The 19,009-nt window shown below is 33.4% G+C and overlaps 1 long non-coding RNA gene across 1 annotated transcript; it reads right to left on the reverse strand.

The window, feature by feature from the left end:
* Nucleotides 1-1,491: 1,491 nt before the first annotated feature.
* Nucleotides 1,492-17,653, reverse strand: LOC145684682 (uncharacterized). Its single transcript, XR_014131360.1, has 3 exons — nucleotides 17,557-17,653; nucleotides 13,630-13,791; nucleotides 1,492-1,660 (listed from the first exon to the last, which is right to left on the reverse strand). It is a non-coding gene; the product is annotated as an uncharacterized LOC145684682 (long non-coding RNA).
* Nucleotides 17,654-19,009: the final 1,356 nt, after the last annotated feature.

Consider the following 19,009-nt stretch of genomic DNA (forward strand, 5'->3'; position numbering starts at 1 on the left):
AAAAAAATAGATATTTGCACGAGATACCGTTATACAAACGTGAAGTCTTAAAGTAAGATATTTTTAAAGATGTATATGAATTGTCGAATTCAAAATTGATTATCCTCAATCTAATTGTCTGGCTATGAAATTATATGCCTTGATGTAATATCTTTCTTTGTCAAACCCAAGGCTGTGCGCGCGCGTGTGTATGTAAGGATGTATCTTATCTTTCAAGAGAAAAGGGGTAATAATTTTTATGTAAAAGAAAAATAAAAGAGGAGATATCATGGAAGAAACTTTGAATTATACCACAGTTCCTATAATGTTAATATATAATTTCTGCGATTCTTGCAGAATATATAATTTTTGTTCGACGTTAATGTCGTTCTTGGAATTATGTATGAATGTAAAAGAAAAAGCGAAGTAATTATATACCAGATGTATCCTAACACCATTGCAATAACTACAGTATCACAGCTGAAACATTTTTCCAAATGTCTCTCTGTCTCAAGTGAGAAGTCCACAAAGCTATACGTAATCCGTTTTCTAGCTGACACTCCATTGATTTACTTCAACTGCATTGTGATGTGTCTTTCAGCGAGTTATATAGACGATGGAAATGTAATTTTTTCTTCCCAATTTTGATAAATAGAATTATTTATAAATTAGATAATGCTTTCAACTAAGCATTATATGATTTATATTTCTCTGCAATTCAAAAATGAAACGTATTTGATTCTCAGTAATAAGAAAATTCCAAAACTTCAACTCCTTAATTTGAAAAAGTAGAGACAGCATCTTACTGTGTTTAGAGTCCTACGATCTACTATCAAATAAGGATAAAAGAATTATTTAAAAAAAGAAATAGAAAATCTCATAATATTTGTGAAAATATTGTCAATCAACCAACGAAAATGTCACTCCCAAGTTTCTAACGAAACATGCAAATACATTTGTATAACAACAGGATGTGGACAAAAGAAATAAGACGAACTTTTTCAATTCGTGTAAATATGTATATACTAATTGACATTTCAAATAATAAATTACAAAGCACTTATCTGCTTTCAAAATGTCTTTTTTCTTCTTTTTCCTTTACTGTAAGTAACATACACTTCAAAATAATGTTAACAAGATTGTCTTATTGTTAATTCTTCCCAAATAGAAGACAAATGGTGAAAGCAGAGAACTATATACACAGTTTACATAGTATGAGAAGTAATATTTCCTTTCATTTTTTTTTTAATATACGTCAACAAATTTACAAATTAATTAATACATTATTGAGTTGTCAGTTCCTTTAATAACAAATTGTACTGGGAATATCAGTTTACTTTTGTGTTGAATCACAGATTTATAAATATATACATACGTAAAACAATTGTCAGGAAAGTCATGATTAAATCGGTTAGTTTTATTTTCCGCAACCAAGTTCATTTTATTTATTTAATATTTTTAAATACTATCTCACACAGATTAGATGGACTTCCTTTTTTTTCCTTAAAAAAAAAAAAAAATCAAAACTTGAAAACACTACAATTGTACTTGAATCATTTCCTAGAGATTGTCAAGTCTTCTGCACTTGGTTTGGTTTCTATCTGAGCTTGAGTGTTGGATGGTAGTGAAACTGGAAGCGGTATCGTAATAAAATGCTGTGAAGAGCTTCCTGATGAAGCACCTGAAGAAAGAAAATAAATCATTAGTATTTTAAATGTGTAACAATATGGTCACTCGCTGACAATTAAAATATATTAACACCTGAATAATTATTGACATGTTTATCACGAGCTTTAAAATCACAATTAAATTTTGAATCGGCAAAAACCTACATTAAGGCATTTTTAATTCAATGTGACGACATGTTATAGAAAAAAAATGTGGCTTTGGAGAAGTCTGCAACTCTTTAGCCCAGACACAATTAGTCATAATAATACGACTATTTATAGCAGATATTTAACCTGTTACTGTGCAGATTTAAACAGCATGATATCTAAACACTACTACAGCGTACATTCTATTTTAATTAATTTCTGCGCTGTGTGAATAAGAAGTAAATAAAGAAATTATCAGTTATAGTATTATACGTAAAAAATGTACAATAAATAATCTTTTAAATGATATAAACACTTAAAACTCCGAGGTAAAGTTGAAAAAAGAAAACTTTAAACTTTTTTGTGAGAGAATTTTCGCTACAGGTATATATTTGAAACATACTTAATGTACCTCATATTTACGTATAAGACACTTTTAAAAAAAATGTAATTTGATTTGTCCTATATCAAGATTTCATGACAGAAGGATGCAATAGACAAAAGGAGACACATTCTTAAAAAACGATAGCAAGAGGTTTGTCCCCAGATTTCGCTTGTTGAAATAAAAAATGTAGAAAACAGAATTTAAAATAGTACGACATACTAGGGGTGCAGTTTAAGAAAAATCCCCTTTGTGTGCAAGTTGATGATTAAAATATGCCACTTGCGACTTTCGTATTCTCTCACGTTATTGATAACAATTACCATGGTGTCACCCATTCCACCCCTTAGAAAGCACGCGGTGACGTCATCAATATGGCCGCCCCCTTCAAACTACTTAAATCATATTATCTTCAGAACCGATCAACCGATTTTAATTGTTTGCATCAAATAAAAATTCTAATCTCACAATTAAATTATGACGAGTACCATTTTGTATATAAGCGTTAATCAAAAACGTACGAGGCACTTATATAATCAATTCTGGATTTTGCCAACTTATAACCAAACTATTAGATTTGAGAAAAAAATATATATTACACAACATAAATTTTATTGTAATTCAAAATCTTTAAGTTGCTGCAAAGAAAATATAAATCGACCTATAAGTTTTTGAGATATGAATTTAAATACAAGTCAATTAAACATTTCATAAATGCTCGCTAGTACGCACTTGCAGATGTCACGAAGATGTTTAATGTTGAAGATGGTCATATCATTAGGATAACTAAAATATACAGGAGCTGGTAGCATAACATTGCAACAAATTTGGTTACCTACAATATGTATTGGTTTTATGAAGCCATGGCTGAGGCCGCCCGCTTGCGGCATTTTGTGGTTTCACGAAGTGATCTAGATCTCAAGTTCCGGCCACAGTTTCATGATAATTCTACCTCACAAACCGGCTTCCCAGAGGGACGACCACCCCAAACAGAACTTTAACTGTAGCCGAAACGTGGAATCGAGGAGTTAATATAAATGGCGCAGCCGACGGTGGTAAGGTTGAACCCTCCAATATACCATCAGATGTAAAATTTGTGCTTTGTTCGTTCTAGGTATCATAAAAAGCTATGAATTATTGAATTTAGATTTATTTTACTTAAAACATGTATTAGATAACAGTACATAAATCAATAACAAATGAACTGTAAATAAACTTATTGTTATTTTCGTTTTAACCCTCCGCACAAACAACCAATCAATTTACAAGAGCAGCTTACTGGCGCCTTTAGGTACCACTTTTTCATATACCATGCACATAAGTAAAACAAATAATACAGAAATAATTTTTATTATTCTTAACTCCTGCTAATGTAGTATCTTTCTATTTTTGAATAAATACTATAAATCAAAAAATGAAACCATTACACCAGCCATACACTGACGTATTTTTCAGTCGTAGCCATAAAATTTCATGCGCTAGTCTTGTTAGCAGCTGTCAATACGTTAGTGTATGGGACCTGGCGTACGTTTACGTACCGAATTTTTATACGCTTGAAAAGTCTGGCTGCTTTTAACTTCGAGCGTAAATACGGCGCGTAAAAACGGCTCAGATGAAAGGGTTTTCGAGCAGCAGGTGGTCTCTTGCCCTTTCCACGGCCTTCTCTCTGGTCTGGTCTTATTGTTTTCAGAAGAGAAAACCTGTTCTTGTGTTGTCCTCGCGAATCGTTGCTGAGGTTTGCTGATAGACTCACCAGAAATCATCATTCCAATCTAGTTTCAGTCTTTCTATACAATACATGATTTCGGCTAAATTAATATTTTCTATTGCACAAAACGAGACCTTATTTTCTAATTAAAATTCATAATTAATTTTCAGTGCATAGAGGAAAAGGTATTTAAATCCAATACTTCAGAATCAGAATTCGCAAATGATGAGAGCTCCTCCGTGGTTATATGGTCAGCGTAAGCTTCTCCGACGCACGACATCATGTTCGATTCTCGGCAGAAGCTCACGCAGTTTGGATCTCACTTCTCATATAGCCTCGCTGTCTAAGAGGTCGCTCAAGTCAAACCCAATCCAATCGAACATGATGTCTTTCGACTACGAATTTAACATTAAATTTAATATTTGACAATTAGTCCTAAGATACTTCAACAAGATACTATTTCGATATCTGCCTGATAAAACAGCAAAAAATTGCGTTTGACTATGGAAATTCGCTGAATTTTTTTTGCTATTTCGACCACATGCTGATTGTTATTTTAAGTACCTTCTCAATTTTACAAGAACTTGTAACAAAATAGGTTCAGGAAGTCATTATTTTTTTTTTTTCACGTGATCTTAACATTACTCGTGAAAAAGAAAATGTGATAAACCGCAATACATAGGCTAGTGTTTCTTTCTTTGTGAATTATTTCAAACCTCAGATTGTACATTTATTTAAATTTAATAGACATAATAATCCTATTTCGCCATTAGTGCTCACATACTAAGTCTAAATAGCACAATCATTGTACCAATCGTTTTAGTGTGCTTGCTTTTCAGCCTTAAAAGTTCAAGTTCAATCCAGGATACCAGCTATGTTGAACATTTTTCAACATTTTATTATATCTCGTCATGCATGATGGGGACTGTGCCAACACTTATTTGAAAAGCTTATGTAGACTCAAAACAGAACATACCTAACGCCAAAATTGAAATGAGACCCATTTGCAGGAAATAGGATTACACTCATAATAGTTCATGTTAACTCGTAGTATGCCATTAAAGCATTTCTCAACCTTTGTGGTGTGGTTACTATCAATTCTCCCCAGATAAACGTTAACTTAAGGTCTATCATCACAAAATATTAAATAACAATGAAAATCTGACACTCAAATAATTTCTTTCACGAACAACTCAATCATTTTACTGAGCTCCTCTGTGACTAAACTGTTAGCATACGTGTCTTTGGCGTGGGAGAGCCGGGTTTGCTTCCCGGTGGGAGTTCATGTGGTTCGGATTCCACGTTAATCAGTAGGTCTCGTCTCATATAGCCTTGCTGGTGAAGGGGACGTTAAACTCAAAATCAACTCAACTTAATCGTTTTACTATCTTTATAAGTAGCATGTCCATCCTGTCAGGAGAATTTATATAATAATTGACTTAATAGTATACTATTTTTCTTCTTACTTAATAGTGTATTATTTTAGTGTCATTTTTACTACTAGAGCTTCGAAATTAATTGATATTTAATTGTTTTCAGTTTCGTATAACATACAAGTTTGTTTACATTTTTTCTTTTTGCTTTCTGCTTAATTCCTTATAACTACGCTTTCTTACAGTGAAATATGCCTTATGTAATGAATATAAGAACTATGAGTATTAAAAACATACAATACGACGGGCTCTTTACACTGAGAGAAATGAAAATTTAAAATAAAACAAATCTGTTTATTTTCTGAACCAGTAAATGGAAACTCTTCCGACTTAGATTGCTTCAAATCATTGGTTCATAAGTTGTAAAACAAATGTAATAATAATAATAATAATAATAATAATAATAATAATAATAATAATAATAATAATAATAATAATAATAATAATAATAATAATAATAATATATAATAATAATAATAAATAATAATAATAATAATAATAATAATAATAATAGTAATAAATTTAAACGAACGAATGTATTTGGTTCAAAGTGTCTTTAATGAGTTAACAGTTTAAACTTCTTTTGAAAAAAATCTAAACTAAGATTGGGTAGCTCTCAGTTAAGTTTAATAAGCAGTTGGATGTTTGTACCAACATGTAGTAAAATTTAAACAAACCAGTCGTTCAGAATAGTTTAACTTTGTTTGAAAATAACCTAATCTGAGTTGAATTGGAGAATAGAGAGTTGTGAATAGCTAATGTTTGAACGGAATTTGACTACTATAAATTCGAAATTAAATAAATTAAGGTCTATATTATGGTAAAGCTTCGTGATAATATGCCAAATATCATAGCTACGCCAAATTCATGAAACAGCTACAATCATTTGTAACAACCCCACATTTTATTATTTGCAGTTTTTTTATGTTCCCATATAACATACACGTGCAAACATCTTTCTTTTAGACAAATTTAATATTTAGTATACTAAATAACTATAATAATTTTAATAAAGCGTTAAATTTATCTTACTTTCCGTAATCAATTGTAGTTGCGCAAAAACACAGATCTATTCGCTTGTAATGGAAAGTACCAGTGACGGCAATTGGGTATGAACACTAGAAACAGGGACAAAACAATACTAATAGTAAGGGGGCATGTAATTAGGCTATAGTGTAAAGCCAAAAAAGTGGGGGCAGCAATTACCTCCACGCCCCTAATCGCCGATGGACAGCAAACTTGTTAATAATATTCCCAATTTAAGTGAATTTTAAGAAATTGTTGAAGAATAATTTTAGTAGTATTTAATTAGATCTATACGGTTTTATTTGAATTACTTCACTTCAGATCTACAATTAGTTTCATTATATTTTCATTAACTGTAAATCATCAAACGATGCGTTCAAATGTAGAATATTCACTAATAGTCATTACATTGGCCAACAACTTAAATTAATTTGTTTACAATTAAATAAATGATCTTTTTTTTTTAAAAAAAAAAAACACCAAATTTGTTATATTTAATTTGCACATGTGGTTTGCTCCAGTCATTAGAATCAATCATTTTTTTAAATTTAAAAGTTGGATTCATCGATTAAAAGTGTCTGCTTACTGTGTCACAAGGTTTTCAGTAGACCCTACATTGAATGCTATAAATTTCTTATATCTTATACATTAACATTAAAGGCGGACAGAGGGCGTATTGTGAAATTATACACTGAGAAAAATGTATGTGACGTACGTAAAAACGTAGGTTACATGTGTAAATCATGTAGTTTTAGGACTTAACGTACAGCAAATGTATAACTGAAAAAAGTACATTTTATACATACTTTCCGCATACATGTTTCGAATAAACGTACTTTCTGTACGAACGAAAGAACTGTATATAGGTGGTCAGGATCTCACATACAGATATACGCATGTAGCATACAACTGGCGTATGTAACATACGTATACGTATGTGATATATGGAAGACTGTTAGATGTCATACATTCTGCAACGGCATGATGTAACATCTAAGCGGGGAAAGTCTGTAGCATATGGATAACGTATGTTCCGTGCAGATTTCTGTAGTAAACATAATGATTCTGTATAGTTGTACAATATACCGCTGTCCGAATAACGGACTTTTCTCAGTGTATTAATTAATAAGAACTTGCGTCCGGTGAAGGAGAATATTAAAAGTTCGAAAAATTTTCTATATAGAGAGAGATTTCGGCGTCAGGGGCGAAGTAGAATTCGGCACCCCTACACTCACCTTATCAAGCTTTTTTTTTTTTTTTTTTTTACAAATAAAAGAAACAGCTGTTGTTGTTATGCTACGTTGAATTTTTATTATGCTGCTTGCACAGACTATTGCAACAGCCAAAAGTGATCATTTTCTATTGGCCAACACCATATTGAATTCCAGCAGTACCGATGGAGGGCGCTACGAACATGTAAGTCATTTTCATCCGGGTATCCGGATACTTTTGATCGCATAGTGTATGTTCAAAATTATAGTACTTAATTAATTTCTTAATGACTGAAAATTTTGAATTTAAGGTTACTTTTATTAATAAACATATTAAAATACACGGATACACACACACACACACACACATATATATATATATATATATATATATATATATAATGTGTGTGTATTTTGTAGGTATGTAGATAAATAAAAAAAATCATACAACTAGATACGTAAGCACAAAAAAGAATCCTGGCGATACAAGTAGTTAATGCAGAAATGATCCCAATAAATTCCTTTAAATTGGAATCATTTCATATGTCAATGAAATAATAATAATTTTAAAAAAAACACTGGTAGCGATCAGTCTTTGAAAAAGACGAAATTCGTGGGGTAAAGTTCTGACCCATTAAACCCCTATTCTACAACTGTTTCAAATTCAAGAACGTTATTATTCCCCTTGTTTACCTTCATTTTTAATATTCCAGCGCGAACACCAACTTGTGTGTCTCTTCACTCCTTTCATTTTTCATACCTTTATTCTCACCGTAGTGATTAAAACGATTGGGTAGAAAAACATGATTAACTAACCAAACTGATCATCATCAAAATGCGTACGTAATTCGTACGTATTCAAGACTGACCGTTTCTGATTTTGAAAACGCTCTTATATTACTTGGCAAAGCATTACTTGGCAGCATGTATGTCACATCGTCATTAAGAAATAATAGCTTTAAAAAAAAAGTAATAAGTAAAAACTTGTTCTGACTTATTGAAACGTTTGGATTGCGGGCGTAGCGAGCAAGAAAATTTTTAACAAATCTATTTTCATTTCCAATACTTTTCTTTCTTCTTGCTCCTTCGGCACCCTCTTGCTATCAGCGCCCGGGGCAACCGCCCCGCTGGCCCCCCAACTTAGTTACGACTCTGATGAGAACTATTCTAAATATAAAGCAATCTATTCTACAGTTGCTAAACAGATAAGAGATAGCACAAGCACTTATATATTTAAAAATTAGTTGTATTTAAGGTAAAGTATTTTTTATCTTAAAAATATATTTTAACTTCCAAGCAACTTATCATTATGAGCAAATGTACTATCCAATGTAGTGTAGCATGGTGCATTAATATCGTCATTGTTAGAACAAATGCTATGCTTCAAAGATCGTGAATTAGTTGCCATCTTTCGTATTAGTAAAGTACAACAATACAATTGATATTGTTTTCATTTGGTTATGTTGTACCTCAGATCAAGTGTTAATTCGTTTTCTAAATATTAAATTTTAATTATTCTAGATATTCTTTGTAAAGTTTAAATAGCTTGTCAAGTCACACTTCGAAATTAAAACTTGGTTTGTTTGTACCTGGAGACAGTTGACTTTCCTTCTTTTGCTTGACCCTTTCATTAAGGACTAGATTCTACAAGAGCAGCAGATGTGCTGAGCATATATTACCCAAAAGCAGTGCGCAAATTAGGTTGTGTATATTTGAAGGGGACACCAACAGGAGATAGTTGCTAACAGGAGATAGTTGATTGCTTTGTGAGTGATCAGTGTTTCAATTTGTTGCTTTTGGAAGGGATTAAAACAAAATACAAGGAAATTCCGGCCCGGGATTCGCACCCTGCCCTAAAGACATGAGTGGCACAAGCTGGATGGTAGGTCCTGGTTCCATGAGATATGTTACGCCAAGTGAGTAGATTTATTTATTTGTTCGAGAAGTCTAACAAATTTAGTGAAAAAATTTATTAAATTGAATACTGTTTCGCAAAATCATGCATTTAGCTTTTGTTTCTCTTTCTTCCTTTTTCTTTTTTTAATCTGATTTAACTTTCTTAAAACATTCTATGGAAATTTCACATTCCGATACTACAAAAAAGAAACAAAAAGTACTCCTACATTTGAATATCACTACCTATCCAAATCTATTCTGTTGATCTTTCTTTTTATTCGTTTCCTTAATAGCATAATGTTTGTAGGACCTGCACTTAGAAGATATATGCGTCCTCTTTAAACAACTTGAGCAAACTGGAAAACGACCGCGTGCTCAAACAACAGGCAAGAGGAAGAGCGAAAAATGACCGCTTCTTTTTCTTCTTCTTTTACGCGCCTATTTTTACGCTAGGTGTATGGGCCAACTTACGGACCGAAATTTACGACATCATTTTACGGACCGAAAATACGCGCTGAAAATACGCTAGTGTATGTTGGCCTTTAGACATGCTGAACATGGCCAAACTAAGAACCTTCTTTCTCTCTTTATTAATCAAATTCACAGTCGCTATCATCGTCATCTAGATATGAGGGTTCACTTTTAAATTTATTATTACACAACAATTTATTTGCACTGCACTCACATATTTAAGCGCACGAAAATTTATTTGCTGAGCAATTGCTGCACCTATTTCTAGTGCATGAGCAGCGTACCAACTCTAAAATAGAATCTGGTGCATAAGGCAATTTACAGTACACAGGTGTAATATCTCCCTTTTCTTCACACCAGGCATGATCAACTGGGGAAGGTATACTAGGTATAACTTTATCATCTCGATTTCATACAAGCAGTTGGTAGTTTATTCTACTGAGAGCGGGTATGAGCCAGGGGCGGATCCAGGACCGACTTCTGGAGAAGGGGGGGGTTGTCATACTGCTACTTTTACGGGCTCCAAACTTTGGGATGGGTTTTATTTATATATATAAAATAAGAAAGTTTCCTCGCCCCCCCCCCTCTTCCTGTATCCGCCCTTGGTACGAGCGACTTTCGAGTTGGAGGCAAGTTTTTCCCAGTTTGTCTGCTTTTTGATGAACATATACCAGTTAAAGTTCTGGTAATTTTTGTTGTTGATTGATAAATTTGACAACTATTTTATCAGGCCTTGTTTCCATATTGTTAAATTAAACTCAATAACATACTGAGCAAGGTTGTATGACAAAGAGATATAAAAATATAAACACATAACAATTTCAACACAGTAACTGTGTATTCATCAGACTTCCACTCCTTCTCTTCTACGGTTTCTCGAAAGCGAAATACGCGTGTTGAAACTTAGGAATATATATTCGGAATCTCATGATGAGAGCTTTCACTTGACCATACTGTACGGAAAGAAAAAAAAGTTTAGCTTAGACAAAATGGCAGCTGATGTCCGCTATATTGGCTTTTTGGGACGTCACTTATCCTTATGTTAGCCGGACTGTCACCATGATTCCACCAATACGTCATTTATTGAAATTGGTTCAAGGCGTTTGAACTCGACAATAGAAATAATGGACATAAATACATACATACCCACATATAGACATGCCAAACAGTACGCTCCTTTTGGGTTGAGTTGATTTTGAGTTTAACGTCCCTTTTCAGCAGCGAGGCTATATGAGACGTGGACCTACTGATTAACGTGGAATCCGAACCACATGAGCTCCCGCCGGGATACGCTCCTTTTGATTTCACCGTAATCGGGTAAATATTATATATATATATATATATATATATATATATATATATATATATATATATATATATATATATATATATATATATATATTACTGATCACAATTTTTAGCTTGAGATTAAAACTTCCATTTGGGGCAAGCAGAATTAAAATCGGTGGAGCGATTCTCAAGATAATATGTGTTAAGTAATTTGAAACGGCGAACATTGATGACGTCACAATACGCATTCTAAGAGCTAAAAACAGTGACACATGACAATTGTTCATTAGGAACGTGTGAGAAAAATCGAATGTCGCAAACAGCATGCTTTAATCATCAACTTACAACTGTCCTCTACTAATATACTTTTTTACATTTATTGTAATGCAATGCAAATTGTTCTAATTTTGTATTAACTGTATTAGTTTTAGACCAACTGAGTTTTCAGGGCTGCAAACCAAAGCATAAAAGTAGTTTCTTGTCTACCATAGAACGAAGGGTTGATGCAGCGAACCTTCATTATCAACCTTATTACTTCAATAGAAACCTGTTACATTTATAAAATGTTCGAAGAAACAAAATGTATTACAAATCCAGGAAGTAAAGGAAGACCTATAACACCAACCATATTACATCAGCTTAACAATTTGATTGATTGGGGATTAATGGGGACGTCAGCAACAAGACTATCTATTCCCGTCAAAAAAGAACACTTTGAAGCTGCTGTGATAGATATAAGCAACAAGGCATACACAAGAAGTTTAAAATGATAAGTTAAATAACTGCATGCAGTGCAATAGAAACAAATATGAAGATTTTCCTTAATTATTAACATGCAGTGTTGAACTTCTGAAGAAGTGGTGAGGATAATTTTTACTTCAAGAATTACTTTTTAAATTTTAACTGATAGTGACATTTGTATTTCATGCCATTTTTTAGGGTTCACACTGAAATCCTGGCATTGATTTTCCTGGATATTATAAGTAAATTTTCCCTGACCAGAGAACATTATCACTTACGGTTAGGTTTAGAAAATATTATTATTATTATTACTATTTTCCTACCCATCCTCCTAGTAATTTAAGAGTTCTCTTTTATTGATTAAATTCAGTATAAGCTTACTTTCTTGCGGTAAATATTAACGTAAAACCTCTGTATTTGGTTACGATAAAACACTAGTACCATACAACAATTACAAACTAATGATACATTTAATATCTCAGCATTCTGAATATACTCATAAACAAGTAAACACATATAATGTGGTCTATATCGTTGATTATCTACAACCAAGAAAACTATTTTTCTTTCTTTTGTAGCATTTGAATTGTTGATTTATTTCTTTTTCTTTCTTTCCAAGCTTGAAGTTTTAACGTCTTTTGGCTCTCCTCAAGTTTCAACATTTCTAGAGATATTTTTCTTCTCTTCAGTCATTTGATTATCATCACCTTTTTAAATCTGTCTTGATTCTTTGAAATGTTCTTCATATCTTATGTGGACAGCTAAAACACAGAATCTTCTGTGAAATATAGCAATTTCCCCTGATTTTCTATATATTTTGAAGCATTTCCCCGAGTTTCTTGACTCATTTTAATTTTCCTGAATTTCACGGTCAATATGAACTGTGATTTTACTTAGCTGATTGTAGTTATTTATCAAAATAATTGCCGCTCGTACAGTCGTGTAAATACTGCTCTGACAAAGAATGAAGTTAAAATATTGTAAAATGTAATCACATGAAAATTATCATAACAAAAGAAGAAAATGAACTTTATTAGCAGCGAAACACATAAGGATCACTAAATTTAGGTGCAAATCACAGCTCCTCATTACCTTGTTCATTCGAACTTCACTTAGAGGACTAAATACGATTTTTTAAAATTTTATATTGCTAGATTTTTGCATTCATAAAATTTACTGAAAAGTTATTAACACAACTATATATATGCCTTTCCCAGTATAATATATAGACTAAAAACAAAAGCAACGTTTGTTTATTAAAAATACACTCACTATTTTGCCTCCTCAACCTCATAAATTAAACGAAATGTATAAAAATGTACCTTCAAAAAGTCATGGCTTCCTATTTTATGTCCTTCAATTTTAAAGGTGTTATACATGTATTCGTTATAAGGACAAAAGAAAAAACTCGGCTAAAAATTGTCAACCTTGGTCAAGATGATTTGACTTTCTATTGGAACTTGGAAGAAAATAGATTTCCAAAATTTATCGCATGTTTTTCTAATCTAAAGGAGTATAAGTGGGTAGAAGAAGTAACTTTCCGCTTATTCAGTTTCAATTTCATCCAGAATATTTCTTGAAAATCTTCTGCTATTAAAATCAAATTCCATAACTTTTTAACTTTATAAAACTATCAGTGAAAAAGATATGAATTGTAATTTCCACGCTTACTGCTTACCTTGTTCTTGTCCTTGCCCCTGAGAAGTGAGTTGAACAGGACTAAAAATCACTCCATTAGGAAGACCTGAATTAGGGGCAGCATACACGACCCCTTGAGAAGTTTGGTACATCACAGCACCAGGATACGACAGAGTAGAATTAGCACTTCCCATCACCATACCTGCTGTACGAAGAACATATTGAAATCACCATATTACTGTGGGGAATTTATGAACTCTTTGGCTTTTTATTTTGAATGTGTAATCAAAATCTAATAAAATTCAACATAACAAGACTTTAAATGTCTACTTAATTCAACTAGTAATGTAATATCTATGCTATTTTATATATCTCTATCACTTACTGTATTTCAAATTGGGACTCGTTCGTACAGAATCTACGCAGAAAGGAATTAACCCAAACTACTTTGAGGAATCCATAGTGTCGATACTTTGATCAACGTCATGGTCTATAGTTTTTCTTCTCTGGCTCAGTAGGTATGTAATGGTAGTTTAATTTTGTGCCATGGGCCGACTTTTTACATCTCACATTTTAGTACTTACAAACTATTATTACCTAATGTAACAAGTGTTTCCAAAGAAATTACTCGTTCTTAATAGTCTCTCAGTCAATTATGACATTGTATTATTTGACGACGTACTTCGCTACGTAGTTAATTACCTCCTGCAAATGCAAACATTAATAGAAAATGATGTACGAGTGATTCTTAGTATTGGATATGTACTCTCATATGTTGGGGTGGATATAAGAATTAATTTACCTTTGCAGGGCAGGGGCCACTGTAAAGATTGATTTCCAGGGGTGTCAGCAAGTAGCATAGACAAGTGTTGATCTAGCATTGAACGGCTGAAAACCACAACAGTACACATGCATATTCTTGTTCCGAGATAAAATGAATTTAAAGTCGGCTGAACTCTTTCTCTGAAGTTTCTTACGGAAAGTGCGAATATAAGCTACTATATCTCTGGCAAAGAACATTATTCTGCTTAAATGTCTTTACCACATGAATTTCCTTATATGTAGTCATTTATAAACTTATCTCAATTTTGATTAAAATGTTACTTATATTGTTATGGTTTTCATCGATCCAATGTAAAACACATACTCTGAGCACTAATAAATTTTGATGTCACAACTCATCATTTCTACAGTCATGATTCTGAACATGGAATACTATAACTGTTGGAAATATTACACACTAGTGGAAACGCATTTAAGAACACGCAGTAGGAATTCATGGATATATCCTAAAATTGGTACACTAAAAGATGATGATGCTAAGTGGTAGCTACCCCAAAATAGCATCAGTACGACGTCCCAACGTGTCACACAGAGCTTTTTAAAAAAATATACATTGGTCTCGCTAAATAGCACGTGCAACCACCGAAGCGGCCACACAAGCAGCTCTTCAGGCAGGCAGTCGATAGGGATGCTGAATGTCTGTGTGGGATATGGTATCTCACATTTATTGTAAATTTTGACTTAGCTCGGCGATCGGTGGTTGTTGCTAGAGCCATGTGCCCATACGAGCTTGATATGGCTTAGGTCCAGAGACCCGGCAGACAACTGGCAGTATGCAAGACGCGCGTTAACATGCGGGAAGTTGGGGCCCACATGTAATAAGAGGACAGAATTGGTGACCTCATAAATGTACTACTCATACTACCTTTATTGAAGACCAGGACCCAGCGGGGTATGTAGTGTTTTGCTTCCATAGCAGAAAGCCAAGCGTGATTTCTGTATGGTGAGTGCAAATCATGCTATATCTCCCTGCTCAACTGCATGTCTACGGACACGCGCACTGTTGTTACTTAGCCCGAAACAGAAACGCTTTTCATCGTTAAATACCACTCGCGACATTACAGAAGACGTCAGTGTTAACCGTGTAAAAGGAACGTAAGCATTTCTTCAACAATCGATTGTTTAGTGTTCGTACGTTTACGTAGGAAGGGGAGGGAGTAAGATGGCACTCATGTCACTAGCAGTTACGTTCTGTAAAGTTAGAGTGATCCGAACAATTCTTCTGTCCAGGTGCTCCCTGGTGAGCTACGGGGAACTTCTGCTGTGGGAACTTTCTGTTTCGTCGTGTTCGCCAACAGCAAACCACCCTAGAAACGTTAGACCCACGCAATTGTTAACTCTACGGAACGAATACCAGGCCCACTGACCCAATATGTCGCCACGCTGAAAGCTACTGAATTGCACAATAGGCGTAAGTTTTCGTAGCGTTGTATTGCAAAGATCGTGACCTACACACATAACTGCATTCACACTGCCCGACGACTTTCAAACAGCTAGTATCATGTGATCTACACACAATACGATCAGCCTACAAACTCTCTACAGGTAGATGTCTTAAGTTCTTAAATTTTGGTAATGTGAGTGCAGGCTAGAATGGGACAACCCATCTTAACATTGTGGCCAGAACGCTCTGCACTATTGACCTTTAAGATCTCAAAAATAATTAAGTAAAATAAAGTTTTACTTAAAAAACGCGGTATGATAGCAAGTAACTTACGAGAGACTTACGAAGTCAGTCAAATATATCGAAATATAGGAAACAAAAAATATACAAAATAGAAAGTATTATTGTAGGAAATCTGAAAATCGAAGTTAATGTGGCTGCAGCTGCACCCACTGTGGCGGCGCCTATGCTCTACACACAGATATTTTGTGGTCTGAATTATGTTCGAATCAGATTATAAATAGAGTGTTCTCTTACATGCGTTTTCACCAGTATATACAAATCAAATTCTGATATTTCAGCTCACAAATATTAAAGAAAGTTAAACTATACTTCATAGGAATAATTCAAAGGGTGAACCATTTATCTTGATACGCCTTTGTAATTTCTAACCTAATTGAGAAAAATCGCTGAAATTTTCTACTACACAAATAACTGCAGAAGGCATTGTTTGCAACATTCTGTGATACCATAAGGTTAACAGTGTCGCCATCCAAACAATCAAACGGCACTACGTCAGGTTATTAAATATTTTAAATTTACATGTAAAACGAAAAAAAAAAAAAAATACAATACCACTCATGTCATGCAGTGTTGAAAGCAAAAGACGCTGCAGTATCACAAACCTCGAAAAAAAATCAAATTTTGGGGAGTTGTACATAATAACGCAAGTTAGGTGAACGGGGTAATGAACATCTAAAATACCTAAACGTCTAATACTTTGTTATATGACGTATTTAGAACTAGAAACAAAGTTACAAGTAATCGAAAATTTGACTTCTTTTTTAGAGGACATTATTTCGAAAAACTGTTTAGATAAGTATCACACCAATATACGTAGATAGCATTGACTATACATATAATGCCGTTTATAGCAGTTTGACATCTCAAACCATTTGGGAGATATGAAAAAAAATGGTAACATGTTATATATTGCTTAAAATGGTGAGTTTGTGGTAAGTTCCAAAAAAACGACTTACTTTGCTTCTATGATATAGATTTATATAATTTTAAGTAGTATTGCCAACTAACAGTTTTCATTATATCTACAGAACGATTTGAGATATCGAATTTGTTTAAATTGTATTATAACCTTTACATCTATTAAAAACCATCTATGCAATTGGATGAGATACGCATCTAAGCAGCTTTTCGAAATAAAGGCTTTTAAAAAAGTCAAATTTTCAATCTCTTGTCACTTTGTTTGTATTCATTCAAAATCCATATCATGATCATAGTATTAGCCACTAAAGTACTTTGGATATGCACTGCCCCGTCAGTCTCATTTCCGTTACTATTGCTGTAGAAGCCATCAAAATTTGGATGTTTGCGATATTGTAGTGCTCAGTTTGTAATAAGATAAATAAGATGAATGTACCACTCTGTATATATCATACAGAGTGTAATATATATCATACATCGGAGATACTGTGATCTACATTATCAAAATGCAATTATTACCAGTAATCAGATGCGGTTGTGATGTGGACGTTACAGTGCTCACCGGAGGACATTCTGAATTGTTGTTAGACTGATTCCCCTCTGAAAAAAGAAAAAAAATAATTAAATAAAATCTGAATGGACATAACACATCTTCGTAACTGTTATAAAAAATATTCGCTACAGATGTAACGAACTATGCAGAGATTCTTATGAGATTCTAAGTACGTACTGACATTTAAGATAAAATTGAGCTAAACGAGGTTAAAACACACATAATTTTACCAAAATCCCAAACATTTTCTGTTGTTATACAACCTCATGGAATTCATAACATAATAGCCCACAAAGTAATTGTGACAACGGAAATTTCAATGTTAAGAAATGAAGTCTTTGGGTCACTATTTCACACGAACACGAACAATCAGATATTTTATAGTTTCACTCCCTAAAATGGTTCCATATCAGACCAAAGTAACTCATGAGAAAAATAGCTCAACTGAATAATATTAAATGGTGCTCCAAGCGACCTTAAGTTTTCAATGCATTTACAATATACAGTATGAGGCAACGGTACCTTATAAGTAGTGGCGAATTTTATGGGAAACCGAGGCTAACGGACGAGCCTTGCAACATTAAAAAAAGGAAGTTTATATAACACGTATGAACTAATTTAAAATAATAAGTTTACAGTTTATAGTTTCCCTATATTTTTCGCAAACACAAATACGTACTAAGACACAGCCGTTAACGCTTTGAATGCAAACCTTTTCGCTTTCTTCAAGACTGATGAAGTGGCAACCCTCTGGGACACCACTGTCTACTGCCAGCAGAAACAATCGTGTGTGTCCCCGTAGGTTCCATCTTGGCAATGTGATAGCGAGCTACGGGCTGGTAATCAGGGAGGTTGCCTCTCTGTGTATCGGTTTCCGTAGGCGAAGCGACAGGGTAAATGGAAGTTACAGAGCAATGACATGGCAACCATTTTGGGAGTATCTAAAAAAAATTCGGGGCATGATTTCGTAGCGATTTGCGTCAATGCAATGCAAAATTAGCTATTTAGATTGTGCTAATCGGCATAGTGATTATAATGTCTGTCTACATTTTTTGCATTGTATTGCTCTACAGAGAATGTTTTGTGAAGACTGTTATGGAATGACAACGTCAGTCACACAGGCGGCTCCTGAAGGAAGTGACATTGGTAAAAATCAATATTACAATCCATGACAAGTTAACTGCGCAGAGGTATGATGGCATTTCATTTACAATGGAAAACGTTAATACTCTGAAAACCAAAAATCAACCAAAACACATCTACCACTATTTGTTCAATGCTGCGCATATTTTGTATATTATTATTATTATTATTATTATTATTATTATTATTATTATTATTATTATTAATAGTAATAATAATAAATATACAAGCTCAGTGGTAGCCCATGCTGTCAAACCAGTATACGCCACTACTTGT

This window comes from Thermobia domestica, chromosome 5, assembly GCF_964235325.1.
Source record: "Thermobia domestica chromosome 5, izTheDome1.hap1.1, whole genome shotgun sequence".
NCBI lineage: Eukaryota > Metazoa > Arthropoda > Insecta > Zygentoma > Lepismatidae > Thermobia > Thermobia domestica.